This window comes from Triturus cristatus, chromosome 11 (genome assembly GCF_964204655.1).
Source record: "Triturus cristatus chromosome 11, aTriCri1.1, whole genome shotgun sequence".
NCBI classification, from domain to species: Eukaryota; Metazoa; Chordata; class Amphibia; order Caudata; family Salamandridae; genus Triturus; species Triturus cristatus.
The window spans coordinates 733,404,256-733,420,719 of NC_140594.1; the positions used below are offsets into that span (position 1 = coordinate 733,404,256).

The 16,464-nt window shown below is 38.9% G+C and overlaps 1 protein-coding gene across 5 annotated transcripts in view; it reads left to right on the plus strand.

The window, feature by feature from the left end:
* MFF (mitochondrial fission factor) overlaps positions 1–16,464 on the plus strand; it is a 192,009-nt gene that overhangs the window by 18,222 nt on the left and 157,323 nt on the right. For 2 of the 5 annotated variants that reach the window (XM_085634381.1, XM_085634384.1), the window contains exons 2-3: positions 8,968–9,031; positions 14,377–14,520. The gene's annotated coding sequence lies outside the window, so the exon portion shown is untranslated. Of the gene's footprint in view, positions 1–7,646; positions 7,667–8,967; positions 9,032–14,376; positions 14,521–16,464 lie in introns of those variants that run through there. The other 3 variants (XM_085634385.1, XM_085634382.1, XM_085634383.1) reach the window with 2 other exon arrangements.

Below are 16,464 nucleotides of genomic sequence, written 5' to 3' on the forward strand. Positions count from 1 at the left end.
GCCTTTAAAAGGCAGCCGGAAACAGTCTTTGGGGGCCCCCAGTAGGGCCCCCATGGGTGCGAGGCTGCCGAATGGCAGCCTGGGGGCACCTATGGTGCCCCTCTGTGGATCCCTGTACCCGGTGGCAGGCACCTTGGGGTGCCGCCCACAGGGTGCAGGGATGAACTGCACCCCTGCTTTCAAGGATGCAGGCATGCATTCCACTCGGAATGCATGCCTGCATTGTCTTGTATACGAGTGCGACCGAACCCTGTTCGGTCGCATCGTACTAGCAGGGCCGTAACCGACGACAGCAGGTCAGTCAGTTACGGCTCCTGACGGATGTCAGACGGACCTGAGTCCGTCCGACATCGGAATCGGCCCCTTACTCATAAAGTCAGCAACTTGCTTTCATTTGTGCACTATTTAGGGGAAATGGCATTTTCATGAAGCCAAATGTGTATGTGTGAAAAGCAGTCCAGAATTAGAAAACAGTCCCTCCAAAATGACATTCACAAAGCAAGGAATGCTGGATTTCTTTTGGTCTCCTGCAGTTCCTCCAAATATTTTTTAATTGACGGTGAAATCACATGGAAAAACATAGCAAAAGAGTTTTGGCAGAATAGACACTTTAAGGTATCTTGAAGTGACAACAACCGATATTGTTTCATTTAACGTCTTCGTATATTACTTCAATGTTGGATTTAAGTTGCAGTCATTATCAACCATACACCCTTAAAAAATCTGATCTATAAATGTTAAATATTTTTGTGGCCTACATGATATATTATGCGGTAAATATGAGCTTTATGTCGATATCAAGTGTTTGGGAGGACTTCCATTCTGTTCTATTTATCTGGGTGACCAGATATCATATCATATATATGAAACCTCAAAAGATCAAACCACATTTTATGATTCTTAATGATTTGAAACCATTAATAATGTATCTGTAATACTAGTTTTAATTGTCACCAGCTGGTTGACTTTCTTCATTTATATTATTGAGAAGGATGGAATGGCACATTACTTAATCCATCATTTTATCGATGTTCTGGATGTCCTCACTCCCTTACCAGCAACTGATGAAGCCTTTCTGTGACAGGTCAACTAGTTTATTTTAATACATTCACCAACCAATTTGCAGGAGCTTCAGAGGAAAAAATGTAGATTTTCCACAGCCTTGGTGGGCTGAAAATCTGGATTTTATTAAGGACACGGAGGCTAATATTATGCAATAAATCCTTTATTAATACCACCCAGCAGCAAGAAAACAAGCATCATGTTCTTAGAATAAAGAATATAGAATCTCTAAGAACATTCCATCACTAACTGACATTGCCTGCTAAAAGAGAGAAAAAAATTCATAACATGTTTCATTTCTTTTTAGTCCATGAGCACGAGACAATTCCATCAAAATGAAAATCTTCTTTCATTATTCAACGAAGAGATGATACTTGTCTGAAATCGGCCAATCCCAAAACAGTCTAATTTTGCCCAAGATATAAACATTAGGGTTGGGAACAAAAAACAAGGGAGGGATAATATTAGCCTCCGTGTCCTTAATAAAATCCAGATTTTCAGCCCACCAAGGCTGTGGAAAATCTACATTTTATGGCATGACACGGAGGCCAACATTATTCAAGTTCAAAGCATATCAACAATATTTTGAGCTGCACTTTCAATAGGTTTAAAATAACATTTTCTAAAAACATAATCTGATGGCCAATCTGCGCATTTTAAAATGTCTTGTAAGCTACCTCCCAAAATTCTTGCTTTTGATGCAGCTGCACCTGTCACTGAGTGTGCACCAAACTTACTTCTATCTATACCTGCTTTCTCCATTAACGTTTTCACCCATCTAGCCAAAGTGGGTGAAGAAACCGCTTTATATGGATACCTGAAAGCAATGAGTAATTGATCCACCCCAACTGGTCTATTAGGCCTTGTTCTATTTTCATATTCCTTCACACAACGTACCACACAAAGTTTTTCCTTATCTTGAAAGTATGGATAGAAAACAGCATCAGAATTTGTTTTTGTTCTTTGTTTAATATAAAAACAAACACCCTCGGGAGTGAAGCACCTGCTTGTTATTTCTAAGGCCCGAACATCGGAAACTCTTCTAAAAGAAAGTAGGCATAACAACATCATAAGTTTAAATGATAAATCTTTTAGTTCCAATAGACTATTATCATCCCATGACTCGAATAAACGCAATACTATGGACACGTCCCAAAGAGAAGTATACTTCGGGCCAGGTGGTTTAGCTAGTCTGATACTTCTCAATAGTCTCTTCACCATTACGTCTTGCCCAACAGAAATTCCATTCAACAAAACATGCCCAGCAGAAATTGCAGACCTATACAAGTTCACTGACCTATAAGCCAAACCTCTTTTATACAAATCTGTCAGGAAATTCATAACAAGAACTATATCTGCTGATACGGGATTCAAATTCCTTTCCACACACCAACCATTCCACTTATTACATGCAGACTTGTATACCTTCCTTGTTTCATGTGCCCAAGATTCCTCAATGAGTTTCGATGCCTCTGATGAAAGCCCTGGCTTACTCCAGACTCTCCTGAAAGTCTCCATGCCAATAGCTGAAGTTGACTTGAATCCACCAAACTGTGAACCTCCCCCAGAGGGCCCCGCAAGACCCCCTGAAACATAGGAATTCGAATTGGAAAATCCACACTCATCTCCAATAACATAGGGTACCATGCTTGTGAGCTCCAAAACGGAGTGATCATCACCACTGTTTCTTTCCATTTCCGAATTTTCCCTGTCACTCTGCTTATCATTGAAAACGGGGGAAAAGCATATGGATGTAGACCCCTCCAATCCTGCAGAAAAACATCTATTCCCATAGACACTGGGTCCGGATGCCAACTGAAAAATTGCTCTATTGAGTGTTTATTCTGTTCGCAAAAAGGTCTGTTTGAAAAGGGCCCCAAAACTGGTTCCACTTCGAAAATACCATCCTGTCCAACATCCAGTCGCTGGAATCGTAAAAATTCCTCGAAAACCAATCTGCCACTGAATTTGAGTTCCCGGAAAATGTTCTGCTTGAACATAAATATTCCTCTCCAAACAATACTCCCAAAACATTCTCGCTAGGTCTGCGAGACCTTTCGATCTCGGTCCACCCATCCTGTTGACATATCGTACTGCAGAAATATTGTCCATCCTTAAAATGACAGAACACCTCGTAGTCTGTTCCCCAAAACATTTTATTACAAAAGATACTGCTAATAATTCTAAACAGTTTATATGTAGATTATTTTCCTGACTTGTCCATCTCCCTCCAGTACTTACTGATCCGCATCTTGCACCCCAGCCTTCCAAGCTTGCATCGGATTCCACAATCAGATCTGCATTCTCTCCAAAAATTACTCGCCCATTCCATGCTTCCATATTCCTCAGCCACCAAATCAACTCCTGTCTTGCCTCCTGCGATAGACATACACTCTCTGAATATTTCAAACCATTCCTTAAATGGAAACCCTTCAACCTCTGTAAAGCCCTGTAATGTAATGGACCTGGAAAGATAGCCTGAATTGTTGAAGACAGAAGTCCGACAATGCGAGCTAACATTCTTAGGGAAATGCTGTTCAATTTCAATACGTTTTCCAATTCTTTCCATATCCTTTTAAATTTTTCCCTCGGAAGTTTCAAAATTGCTTCCTCTGTATCTACTACAAACCCCAAAAACTGACTTTGTTGACTGAGAACACATTGAGATTTCATCCTGTTCACTACAAACCCCAGAGACTCTAATAGATCTATTGCCAAATTCGTATGAGAACGAAGTGCATTCCTGTGCTGATACATTATCAAAATGTCGTCTAAATAAATTATCATTCGAACACTCCTCTCCCTCAGAAAAACTGCCACCGGCCGTAATACCTTTGTGAAGCACCATGGAGCGGATGACAGGCCGAAAGGTAGACACACAAACTTCCACATCTGGTCTCTCCAAACAAATCTCAAATACCTCTGATGCTTTTTCCATATTGGAATTGTCAGATAAGCATCCTTCAATTCCAACCTTGTCATCCAATCTCTTTTCAATAACACATCTTTTAACAGATGTATCCCTTCCATTTTGAAATGGTGATATACTACCCAATCGTTCAATTGTCGTAAATTTATCACAGGGCGCATACCTCCTTTGTCTTTCTTTTCCACCAAAAAGATATTGCTTACGAACCCCTCCACATTCTCTGTCTCCTTTTCGATTGCTCCTTTCTTTAGCAATTCTTTTACCTCTAAGTCTATCAATTCCATTTGATCTTTTTTGAAGAGCATACGATTTGGAATTTTTTCCTGAACTGGTTCCGCTAAAAACTCTATCTTGTAACCTTGAACCGTATCCAACATCCATGGGTCCTTTGTTATTGACCACCAATTCTCTATAAATTGGGCAAGTCTGCCGCCCAATTTTAAGTGGGTAACAGAAGGGTCTCGACTTACCAATCGAACCTCTTCCCCCGTCTGTCTCCTCTATTAAATCTTCCTCTCGGTCGTAGTCTTTGTGGAAAAAATCCTCCACCGCAAAAAAATTGTTGACCGTGGTAGCCTCTGCTTCCAAAACCACGTGAGAAGGAGCCTCTAGTGATTCCATTTCCTCGGCCAGGGAACCGACTCCCGGCCGAACCAAAAACACGCTCACTAAACACCTTCTTTATCTCTCTTTGAGATTTTTGTAGGCTGCTGAATGCCCCTACATACCTTGATAAATCTTTTATAAATTAATCTCCAAACAGGAGACCCTTAGCCAAAGGCCCTTCCTCTTTTGTCGCAAGGTCTACCAACTTCGGGTCAATTTTAAGTAGTAAACTCTTCCTTCTCTCTATTGATAAAGCTGTATTTGCATTACCTAACAAACATATAACTCTTTGAACCCATTCTCGAAGTTCTTGTACGTCTATATTACTTTTACCAACATAGGCCTCGCCTCCTCTGCCATGTCAAATTTTTTTGAAACTGGTCCAATCACACACAGTAACCTATCTTGGCAAGATTTTAACCCTCTATCAATTCCTTTCCTAGGGTGACGAACCCCTTTTGCAATAAAATGCAATCATTTTTGGGTCAAGTTCTGGCGTCATTAACACCTTATTATCGACCAAAGGTCGTGGGCACTCGGATCTGAGTCTTACTCTCACTTCCTTTGGAATTTCTCTTCTCGTCCAGTATTCCAAATACTGCGCAACGTGTTCAGATGGTGACCATTCTGGGGAAAATGGATGTTTGATAAGTAATGGGTCAAACATATCATCACCCAATGCATCTTTAATATTTTTGCTCACTGTTCTTGAACTTTCATCCTTTTTTCCACTTTTAACTTGTATGTCTTCGTAACTGTCATCCTTTTTTCCACTTTTAACTTGTATGTCTTCGTCAGAATCAAAATCATCACTACAACTCCGTTCTATCTCTGCACTCTCAGAGGAATCTTCACACACCACAGATTTATGTCTGCGTACACCTCTTTTTGCTTCCTCACTTGGGCCTCTTACTTGCCCTTCATTTACTCCCGAGGCTTCCACTATTTGCCTGTCTGAACAGCGATCATATTCCATTTCACTGGCTTTTGATTTCTTACCATGATCTTCTTTTGAAGATAAATGTTTTCTTTTTCTTGACGCCTTCTTACTGCTACTTTGCGCAGTTTCGTTCTCAGGAGCTGGCCAAAATCTTTCTTCCTCCTGTCTATTTGATTTTGACTTTGCTAATAATTAATTTCTTTTCCATTCTTAATGAAACTTCTGTCATTATTCTTTCTATTGCCTGATTTAATCTCTCCTCCATTGTTCCTTCTCCTTGTTCCATTTTTTTAAATTTTTTTTTTTTTTTTTTAGCTTTCAACCTTTACACGAAGGTAATCTGTCAATTAATTTTTAATTATTTGGTAACCTCTTATTCATCTTTAATTTATTTGCCTCTCTCAATCAAATTTTATTTTAATATTTTCCCTAAAATAATTTTTATCCAACTGTAAAACTAAATAAACTTATTTTTACTCGTTTTAATAATCTCCCTGCTCTCCGTTCCAAAAGCTTTCCCTCGTGATGTTCCTGACTGAAAAAATCACCGAGTCTCATGCAAAAACATCGTTGCTAGGCAACCAACATCTGTATGAGAACTTTAGAGGGACATTACTCTTTGTTCCTCAAGCGCGTTTCCTGAACAAACAAACGCGCGAATCACAGCATTCTTCTCACGTCGCATCAGACTATGCTTTCACGTTACGGTGAGCGCGTGAGCTTCGCTCGTATTTTTTAATCTTTACACTCTTCGCTCGTTACTCTCACCAACCGGCATTTAAACTATTTCCCTTGATTATCCAAATTACTCTACTCAAACCTCATTTTCCTTCGATCGGGGATGTTTCTTTTCAATTTTCCTTTCCTTGTCTAACTAAATAATGTGCTTATTTCAAAATAATAAGAACGGGCTAAACTCTTCCTATATCACATAAACCCCCAAGCGACGGTCATTTTCATCAGAATACTCACCAGATATATTACAGGCTTTAATTTTTTAAATCATTTGTTAAATGTTTCATTTTAAATAATTAATCTATACACCTTCAGATTTAACCAAACCAATGTTATATCCCTGTATCTCTCTAAATATATACCAACATTCTCCAAGCCTTTAATTTAAAATTACCAACATTAATATTCAAAATAATTTATACTTATCTCTTTGAGCAGCAGCAATAAAGAAGGGAGAGGGCATGATGTAGAGGAGTTTTGTTAGTGATGGAATGTTCTTAGAGATTCTATATTCTTTATTCTAAGAACATTATGTTTGTTTACTTGCTGCTGGGTGGTAGCAATAAAGGATTTATTGCATAATGTTGGCCTCCGTGTCGTGCCATAAAATTATGCATTTTCATTTTAGAGTGACCCGTTAGATTTAGTGATTAAATATTATTAAGCTTACATACATGCAGCTAAACATGTTTTGAATATACTTTCTTAATATTGTACATAGCAGGTACAAAATTACATTTATAAGCCTCTGATAAAAGTCCTCGTGAATGTATCCAGACCTGACACCTATTCCATTCTCATCCAGCTAATTGCCCTTTATATTTCTGCAATTTCATTGAGCATATCAGTCATCCTTTTTTCACCCAATGGGAGTGTAGGCACTTGAGGAACTTCAACAAGAAACTGGCACTTTTACTTTAGAGGTTTTTTATAAAAATGTTAACAAAAAGATGTTTACCTTCAACTTGATGTCACACTGTTTTTGTTCATATTGTCTGCATTTATTTTCCAAAATCCTTGTCAGTTGCAAGCTGCTTGCTAGTATATTACTCACAATAATCCAAGACATATGTGATATTTATACAAAACTGCAGTTTCTAGCTGAGCATTTATTTAAAATAATTTATTTTATCTTGACAGATTTTTCATTTTCACCAGTACAAGTGCAGTTTAGTCTCTGTTGCCATCTCGTAGGACCACGATAATTCATGCACCAATCTGAACATCAGTGCAGTCAGAGGCCATTGCTCTAGTTTCACATTAAAAGACCCCCCCCCCCTCCCGCAACTGTCTTGGAAGAAGTCTGTGATGGAGTATTATGAACTGGAGGAAAAATGTCCAGTTCATAAAAAAAGCATTTCTCCCACATTTCAAGATTGAATGCTTTCATAAAGGTATATCTTTTTAATATTTTTATGTTATTGGTTTATATCAGAGCATCAGTCTGAATATGCTTATCGTGACTGTATGTCCATTTAAGTCTTGAGGCCTATTTTCGGATTTCAAAGAATTACGTTTGGATCATAGACCTTTCCTTATATGATTAGGTTATTATCAATAATCAAAAGAAGTATCTTCTTGTTCCTCTGAATTCTGTCTAGAAAAAACACAGTTTGCTATTGAATCTGATCTGTAGACCTTTTTGCAGCATGACATTTTTACCTTGTGTCATTTATCAGGCACATGTACTTCAGTAGTTGCACGTCATTGCAAGAAGCCAAGAAATATAAGCTCCAACTAAATACATTATCTTTGCACACCAAAAATGGGATTCCTCTCTTAAATGAGATTTCACTTATAGGCTGATACACCTAACTTACAAACTTTAACTCCCAGAATGACTTAAAGCAAAGGAAACACTCTGAAACTCTCATGCCGTCAACTGTCCTGTACTGACTTATTGTCATATAATAGCAGTGATGACTGGCAGCATTACATTCCCTTAAACCTTACTTCTGCTATTACTTGTGACATTAAAATGTAGTATATTTACCACCTAATATGGCCTTTATATATTTTGGAGAAGTACTGTTTTTCAAAGTATTATGCTTTACAGTTTTATGCAGCCTGATTCGTTATCCTGTGTACTGTTTAGGATTGATGCAACATGTTAGTTAAGTGTTTTATTTCATGGTAAGAGCTTATTTGAGCAGCAGATAGCAAAGTGTGGTGTGGCAAAATAAGGATTGGCATTCTGAGGGAGAGTTTCTCTTAGATATGGAAGTTACCAATGCAGTGTTGCCTGAGCAGTGATCTGATGTCGCTTCAGGAGTAGGAAACTAGACTGTACCTCTCTTGTTATGAGGAAGACCTGTATTGTCCCATGATTTGTTGAATCTTTCCTTTTATTTTTTTACTTTTATTGTGTAGGTATTGCAAACATTAGACCTCTTTAATTGCAATCTTTCCTTCTGCACACCATAAGCATAATTATCAGAGAAATGAAAGATCAAATGCTTTACGCCTTGTGTCAACCCTTACCATTGCAACGGTTTTGTACTGATTAAAGACAGCTAAATAAATGGTTTATTTTAAGTTGGTTTAGGGAAAGGAGTTAATACACTAGATACAATAGTCAGTTATTTTTGACCTGGATTATACAAAAACATTGTTTAAACTGTAACAGCGTGAAGCTTATCCAGGAAACATCAGTATTTATATCTCGTTATAATTAGGTTTTTGTCTGTCTTTTCAGGAAGAGAAGAAATTCTTGGACTTTGTGATTTCAATGCAGTGTTCTCTAGTTGTGATTCCCAACGGTAAGCATGATTGTGTTTTCAAGTGGAAAAAAGTGAAACCGAAATCTATGTATATAATCTCTTGTATTTGACCACTTATACCTATACTCTCCGACGTGAGTCGACTGTACCTCATTGTGTCAGGGAACTAAAAAATGTAAATTTGTTTTTTAAAATGGAGAATACACCAAGAGATACAAGGATTACCTCATGTCATTCACACCCTAGCATTTCTTTGTGGTCATATTTTAAGATTCAAAGCACCAGCATCTTATTACTTCCCCAATTGTTTCAAAGTGCCATATTCCTCTGTAAACAAAAGATCTTTAATGTGGCACGTTTTGAAATTTTTGTGTTTCAGCACTGTGGATCACCTGTCTAAAATCAACATGTTGCGGCTGTAAATACAGGTTGTGACCTAGAGTTTGTCCCATTCTATTTTCCAAGCATAGTATGCTGAAACAGAAACACTGCAAACTGCTGTTGCCTCATCCAGCCTACCTTTTTCCCTCCTCCGCATCATGCTGCATTGCGATCACCTCCTTCAGCTTGTCTGGCTCAGCCCATCACAGAGGAGGTTACTCACATTGACTGATGCCTTGGGACAAACCCCAAGCCTGGCAACCAAAGCAAAATGTTTTAGAATCATCTTTAACACTTGAGTGCTCTTTGTTCCCAGATAACATGTGGATGAAAATACAGAAAGCCAAGTATCATTGTTGAGAAAAGTCTGCCTTTTTCTACAATCTTTCTCTTATAGAATAGGTAGAACCTCAGGGTCAGATGTATGAAGATTTATTGATGTTGCAAAAGCCCGATTTGTAGAATCAGGCCGTTAGCGACAGATAAAATGCCTTATTACATGTACCAGACCAATTTTGTGATCGCAAAATGGGTTAGAGATTCAGTATTAGGAAAGGGCCTGTTTCATTTAAGGAAAACGGTCTGCATTAAAATAAAACTAAAAACTATACTTTAGTTAAAAGCAAATGCAAGCATGGTGGTCTGCTGTCCCCCAGCAGGCCACCACCCCTGTGTTTTTAGCGATTCCCTAAGGGTCGCAAATTGCGACCTACCTCATGAATAATAATGTGGTAGGCCAATTGTGACCCACTGGGAATCGCAAACAGTGTAAAGCACACTGTTGTACATAGCTGTTTACGATTTCCTCTTAGCGCATCGTAAAAATTTGATATTGGGGAATTGCAAACTGAAGTCTATGTACACCTGGCCCATAGTCCTTTCAAGGTTGGATTACTGCAGTATCATCCGCGCTGGGCTGCACAAATTACACAACCAGGAATTGCAGAGAATTCAAAATCAGGCTGCCAGAATGTGCTGAACCTCGAAGAGTGCAATCCCATCTCTCCTACCCAGAGTGCTTTTATTGATATACACTACAGCAAAAGATCAAGTTTTAGGTGTTACTTGTCATGAACAAGTCACTACATAAAACAGACCCACTTTGTGGAATCTCGTCACATATTATTGCCGCAGGAGGAACTAGAGGTCTTTAAATGCTTCACACCTATACCTAGTAAAGATCAGAACATGGAACAAGATCAATGAAAGGCAGGAATGATTCTTTTTTTGCAAACTATCCCTGAGCAGAGTATCCTGGCTCTACACAGGGTTGCCATTAGTCCAAAGAAGAGCAAAACATTAAGCTGAATACACCAAATATTTGCAGAGGATAAAAGCTCTCAAAAGATTGTGACAATGGAAATGTTGTAAGGTTCTTTTCAACAGAAAGATAGTCATCATTCCTGCGGAGTGGTAAAGGAAGAGAAATCCACATTTTTGCCTCTAAAAATGAGAATAATCTATAGAGCTAAGTCTAGTTCTCCCAAAAGGTGCAATTTTAAGAAGATTATTTTCTGTGTAACGAAGTTGTCATGGGCGGTTGTACTGTTTAAATTTCTATTGCAAGAACAGAAGACCCCAGTTGGGAAAGGAACGGTTGACTATGCATGTAGCATTAAATGTGATATTAAAAGGAGAGGGTAGCCAATGTAGTATGCTCATGTGTAAATAGATGTGGGCGTATTTAGGAAGATGAAAGTGTAGACTTACAGAAGAATGTTGGATATGGACCAAAATATTCATGAGGCTTTTAGGAGACCTAAATAAAGTGGGTTATAGTAATCTAGTCACGGTAAGAATACTGCTTAAACTGTAATTTGAGCGGATCGGTCTAAGAAAGGGATGATTTAAAAAAAATAATAATAATAATTAGTTTAAAGAAGCCAGATCAGGAGTTTTTGTTTGTTTGTGGTACCAATGACAGTGAGTTGTCAAATAGAAAGCCAAGATTGTGTACATTTTCAACTGGTACCAGGAGAGGGAAGTCAGGTATAATGGCTACTAACACAGCAGTTCAGAAGTGTTTGGTTTACCTATACATACAATTTCAGTTTTGTCAATATTAACTTTTAAGGAATTCTCTGTCCTCCGAATGAGAACTCCAGTAAGACAATTGCAGAAGCCTCGAATGCAGATGGATTATTCTCGTCCAATCTCACCAGGTCTGGTTGTAATCTGCAAACAATTTAAAGTTAAATCGAAATGAACAGATTAGATTTGCGAGGTAGTCCACATTTAGGTTAAATTATGAGCTGACCGATGAGCTTTGTGGTACACCTGAGGTGGGTTCCTGGAAAGATGATGTAAAGGGTGCAAGAGACTGCTTGTGATTGGTCATTTGATTAGTCTTTAATCCAGTCAAGGGTTATGCCATTGATTTCTGCTTCGTATAGACTGTTGATCAACACCTGATCAGATATGATGTCAAATGCTGCTGACACATCAAGTAAAATGAGAGCTGCTGAGCCTCCTTGAACTGTTGGCATACACAGGTCATCAAGAATGGCGGAAAGGTATGATTTTATGCTTTGCAATGCTCTAAAACCTGTTTGACAATTTTCTAAGAGTTTGCCCTTCTGTAAGTATTGAGTAAGTACATTTTTTACTACTTTCGCAAGTATTTTTTATTATTATTGCAGTTCGGAAATGGGTCCGTAGTTACTGGGAGAGGAGGCATCTGTGGTGCATTTTTTAGTAAAAGCTTCACAATTGGCTATTTTTCCCACATTCTGGAAGAAAACAACAACAGTGAAGTTACAGATCGGAGTTAAGGTGGGACAGATTCTTTGTGAACTTTTATGCATGATACGGGCCTAGCATGGATCGAACAGTGAGCCGAATTTGATTGATTACATCACTAAGCATGTTCTCTCCGCCATGAGCTGACTAAAGTCTGTTCAAGATGGGAGTGGACAGTTTATAATTTGAAGAGGTAAAAGGACCCAAGGGCTGATTAAAGCAATTAGAGAATTGTGAAGTTTGTCACTGAGTTGTTTTAAGGGAGAGATGTTCACATGACAGTAATTCAAACTGTACAGTGAATTAGCAATTTTAAAGATTTTTTTTTTGTTGAGTTGAGACCATCGTGATTTTTTTCAGTGTAATAGGCTTCCTGTATGGTACATATTAATGATTTATATGCCTGTGATACAAATTGGTTTTTAGTACAAGCTACAAGCAGATTGGGAGTATGAGGACCTCGATGCATTTGCCGCCTTTTTTACTGCTCCGTTTAAAGTCCTTCAGCTCTTGGGTGTGCCAAGGGGACGATGGGTGACAACATACATTTCGTGTCTTTGTATGGAAGGCACTGCTTTGCCTAATGTGGATGAAATCCCAAAATAAGAGGTCAGTTAAACTATACTCAATTTAGGAAACACTTAAAGCCAACCTTTTCAGAGGCACATTCAGCACACTGCTGTCTTCATGGGTTCACTGGGCCTGGGACTTAATGGCTTTTTTGATATTTTCCAAGTAGACTCAGATCTCTCACTTTGATATTTGCCCAGACTTCACGGTGACTGAGTCATTCTGATTCATTATTCTGTCTGCAGTCTAGCACTGTTCCGAACTACACTGTTTCAGTCACCACCTCGTGGGGAGATATTGGTCACAAGGTGACCTGTCAGTGCTATATAAAAATCATTAAATAGATGAATAATTAAGAGGAAACATAAAGGAGAGGGACTAAGGCTGTTTTACTTGTGTGGGTGTAAACCAGTAATATGGGACTTTGTTTTACGTATGGGAAGTGGCAGGCCTGGGGGGAGAACCTCTTTTGAGAGATCTAGGTCGTAGAATACAACTTATGAGTCTGCTTTTGATGACACGAATTGGGCCTGTTTTGTACATATCAGGGAATGCAAGTATGCCTGGTTTGGCTCCTTTTTATGAGTTGGAGGACTTAGCAGGACAATTGGTAAGCGGTCTGATTTGGTGAGTGCGGGGATACCAGGAACAAGGTCGTTTTTGGGTGTGGCAAGAAGCAAGATATCAGATCTTTATTATGGAAGTCTGGATGACAGTCTTTTAGGGAGAGTTGGCAGCGTTTCTGGTGTGGATGGGTCCATATTTAAAGATGGGTGCAATATGTGAATAACTGATAGGGTCTATTTTCTGAGGATTGCTTGGGATGCCATGCATGGTGGTTTTGCGTGGTTGGGGACCAGATTTGAAGATAATGTGCTGAGTTGGTGTAAAGAATGCAAGTTATTGGTTTTATATTTTCTCAGTCAAGCATACCTCCTAAACCCATTTCCATTTTGTTACATGAGTCTTCTGCACCCTGCATCTTAGACTGGATTCCTCCAACTCTGCACTGTGTAGTATTTGTGCACTGTTTTGCCCCCTTTCTACAACACTGTCTGCCAGCATAAAAATCCACGTTTATTATTTATACTGTTAAATGCGACATACAAAATAATAATAAAACCTGTTTCCAGTTTAGTATGCACCCTACTTACCATAGTAGGTGATATTTTGGTTACGTACATTGTCGTAAAGAAACGTCATCATTCTGAGGAATAATGTCTAACATTTATTGAGGTTAACAGAATTGGACTGTACGAACACACTCTTGATGTCTCACTGTCTCAGCAAAATTGGAAAAGCATGATTTCCAAAAATGTGTTTGTGTGCAAGAAATAAAACCGGACTGCTTTTATTCTCCATAGTTAGAATAAATACTGTGTTGATTTTCAAATTTACCATTTCGGTTTTCTAGCTTCTCCCGTGTTCCCTTTCTTCCCTGTATACAAGCAGCTTAAGTATCAGAGTAAAGATCTTTAATTCACCCGTACCATATCGTAGATGTGTATATTATGCCAGTTAAAAGCACAGGAGACTATGTAGCCGATACCATATACTGAGGTAAATATCAAGCTTGTGGTGTTTTAAGAAAATATTTTGATTAAACTGACCTTTATAAAGTTCTGGATGCTTGATGACTCGGGACCCTTGACCTTTCTTACTAATAATAATCATATTTGGTTTGTTCTTTTCAGACAAGGAAGACACTTCAATGTAGCTTTCTCATTCTTTGATTGCTGACGGTAAGCATGGTTGTGCTGTGAAGAGAAAAAAGAAGAGTCCCAACTCTTCTCAGTTGTTTCCATCGAGTGACCTGAAACACACTGTCTGTATGCCCTGTAAGTAAATAGAGAGGTGAACCTCCATGTGTCTCACCACATCGCCTACTGTGCACTTAGAATTTAATTTACTATACATTTGTGATAGAGGTGCCTTGTATTTCACAGTAGAGAAAGAGAATATGGGCTCTGGCAGCACAAAGGTTTGCTGTTTGTACTAAATGTCTTTTTCTACAACTATTGCATCTTTGCCTACTACTCTAAACTTTGTGAACGCAGTCCATTGCAACAAACCTGAAACCCCAGCAGTCACAAAAATAGTGAAAGCTGATCATTTTAATAAAGGATAACCACTATGCAGAAACGTTATCAAATTCCGATACTGATATATTCATTTCTAATATGAGTACTCTCGGTCTTGCTGAGATGGTGGTTGGCTCCATCCTTTGCGCAGGCCACACACTGGATCTTCTTTTTACGAATGTATCAGAAATGATTGTGGAATCCCCTGAACCGTTATTATGGACCGATCATTACGTACTGAAATTCACTATTCCTACTATTCCTAAAGAAAAAATTAATTTAGATAGCGAATTCGTATTGCTTGGCGCAAAGTAACTCCGTCTCTTTTTCAAAATAATTTCTGTCCTGACCCGATAGACCCAGAAGCAAGTGTTAATCATGTGGCACTACAATTTAATAAAGCTATTCTGACTACATTAGACTTAATTGCCCCTGTACGGAACATTAAGTTTAAGACTAGAACTGCCCCCTGGTTCACTGATCAATTAAAAACCATTAAAAGTCTGTGTAGAACTGCCGAAAGACTATGGCGAAAAAGTAAAAACCCTGTAGATCGTGAAAGCTATAAGAAACGGGATCACGGCTACATGAACGAAATAAAATTGGCAAATAAAATCCTTTTGATCAACCGGATAAAAATGGCAGAAAATTCCTCCAGGGAACTCTATCACATTCTCAAAGAATTTACTGTTCCTATAAATCATCCCACAGTGTCTGTTTCCCAAAATTGGACTGATTCTCTATCTGAATTCTTTGAGGAAAAAATTATGAATATTCACCGGACTTTTCCACCCTTACACAATTGCACCCATTCTGAAGAACCACCCCGTCTCTTACCTGATCCTCCCTGTATTCTAAATGAGTTTATATAATGTGACCGCAAGTCTGTTACCTCGGTCATGCTAAAGATAAAATCAGGCTCCCCCGCTGACCCTTTTCCTTCAAATTTTTTTTTCTATCATGGCACCTAAAGTTTTAGATGGATTGATCAATCTATTCAATAAGTCCTTTGCAGAAGCTGACTTTCCCTCAATCTGGAAGGCAGCCAGAATCAGGCCAATTCTAAAGAAGCCGACGGCCGACCCAAAGTACTCTTAAACTATCGACCCATTTCTTTACTTCCCTATTTTGGGAAAATGCTGGAGTCTCTTATGAATCAACAGCTGGTAAACCATCTTGAAAGCCACGGGACTTTTAGATTCTTCTCAGTCCGGCTTTAGAACAGCGCACAGTACGGAGACAGCGCTGATCGAGGTTACTGACAAGATAAGACTAGCTCTGGATAAACATCAATCAGTTTTCCTCATCTTGCTTGATCTGTCTGCCGCCGTTGACACCATCTCCCACAAGATTCTTGAACAACGGCTTTGGGAGGTTGGTGTCAGAGGGAATGCTTTAAAGGCTACCTATCAGAACGTATAACTACTGTTCAGATGGGAAACATCACCTCTTGTGAGAGACCAGTAAAGATGGGTGTCCCACAGGGCTCTATTTTGAGCCCCACCCTTTTTAATCTTTACATGACCCCTTTAGCTGAGGTGATCAGATTATATGGTTTTGATGTCATATCCTACGCAGATGACACGCAGATTCTGGTCACCTTAGGCTCAGACCCCAATGATACTAAGCAACGTTTTAAAAACTGTTTGATCCATGTTGATAAATGATGAGATCTAACCATCTCCAGCTTAATGGGGGCAA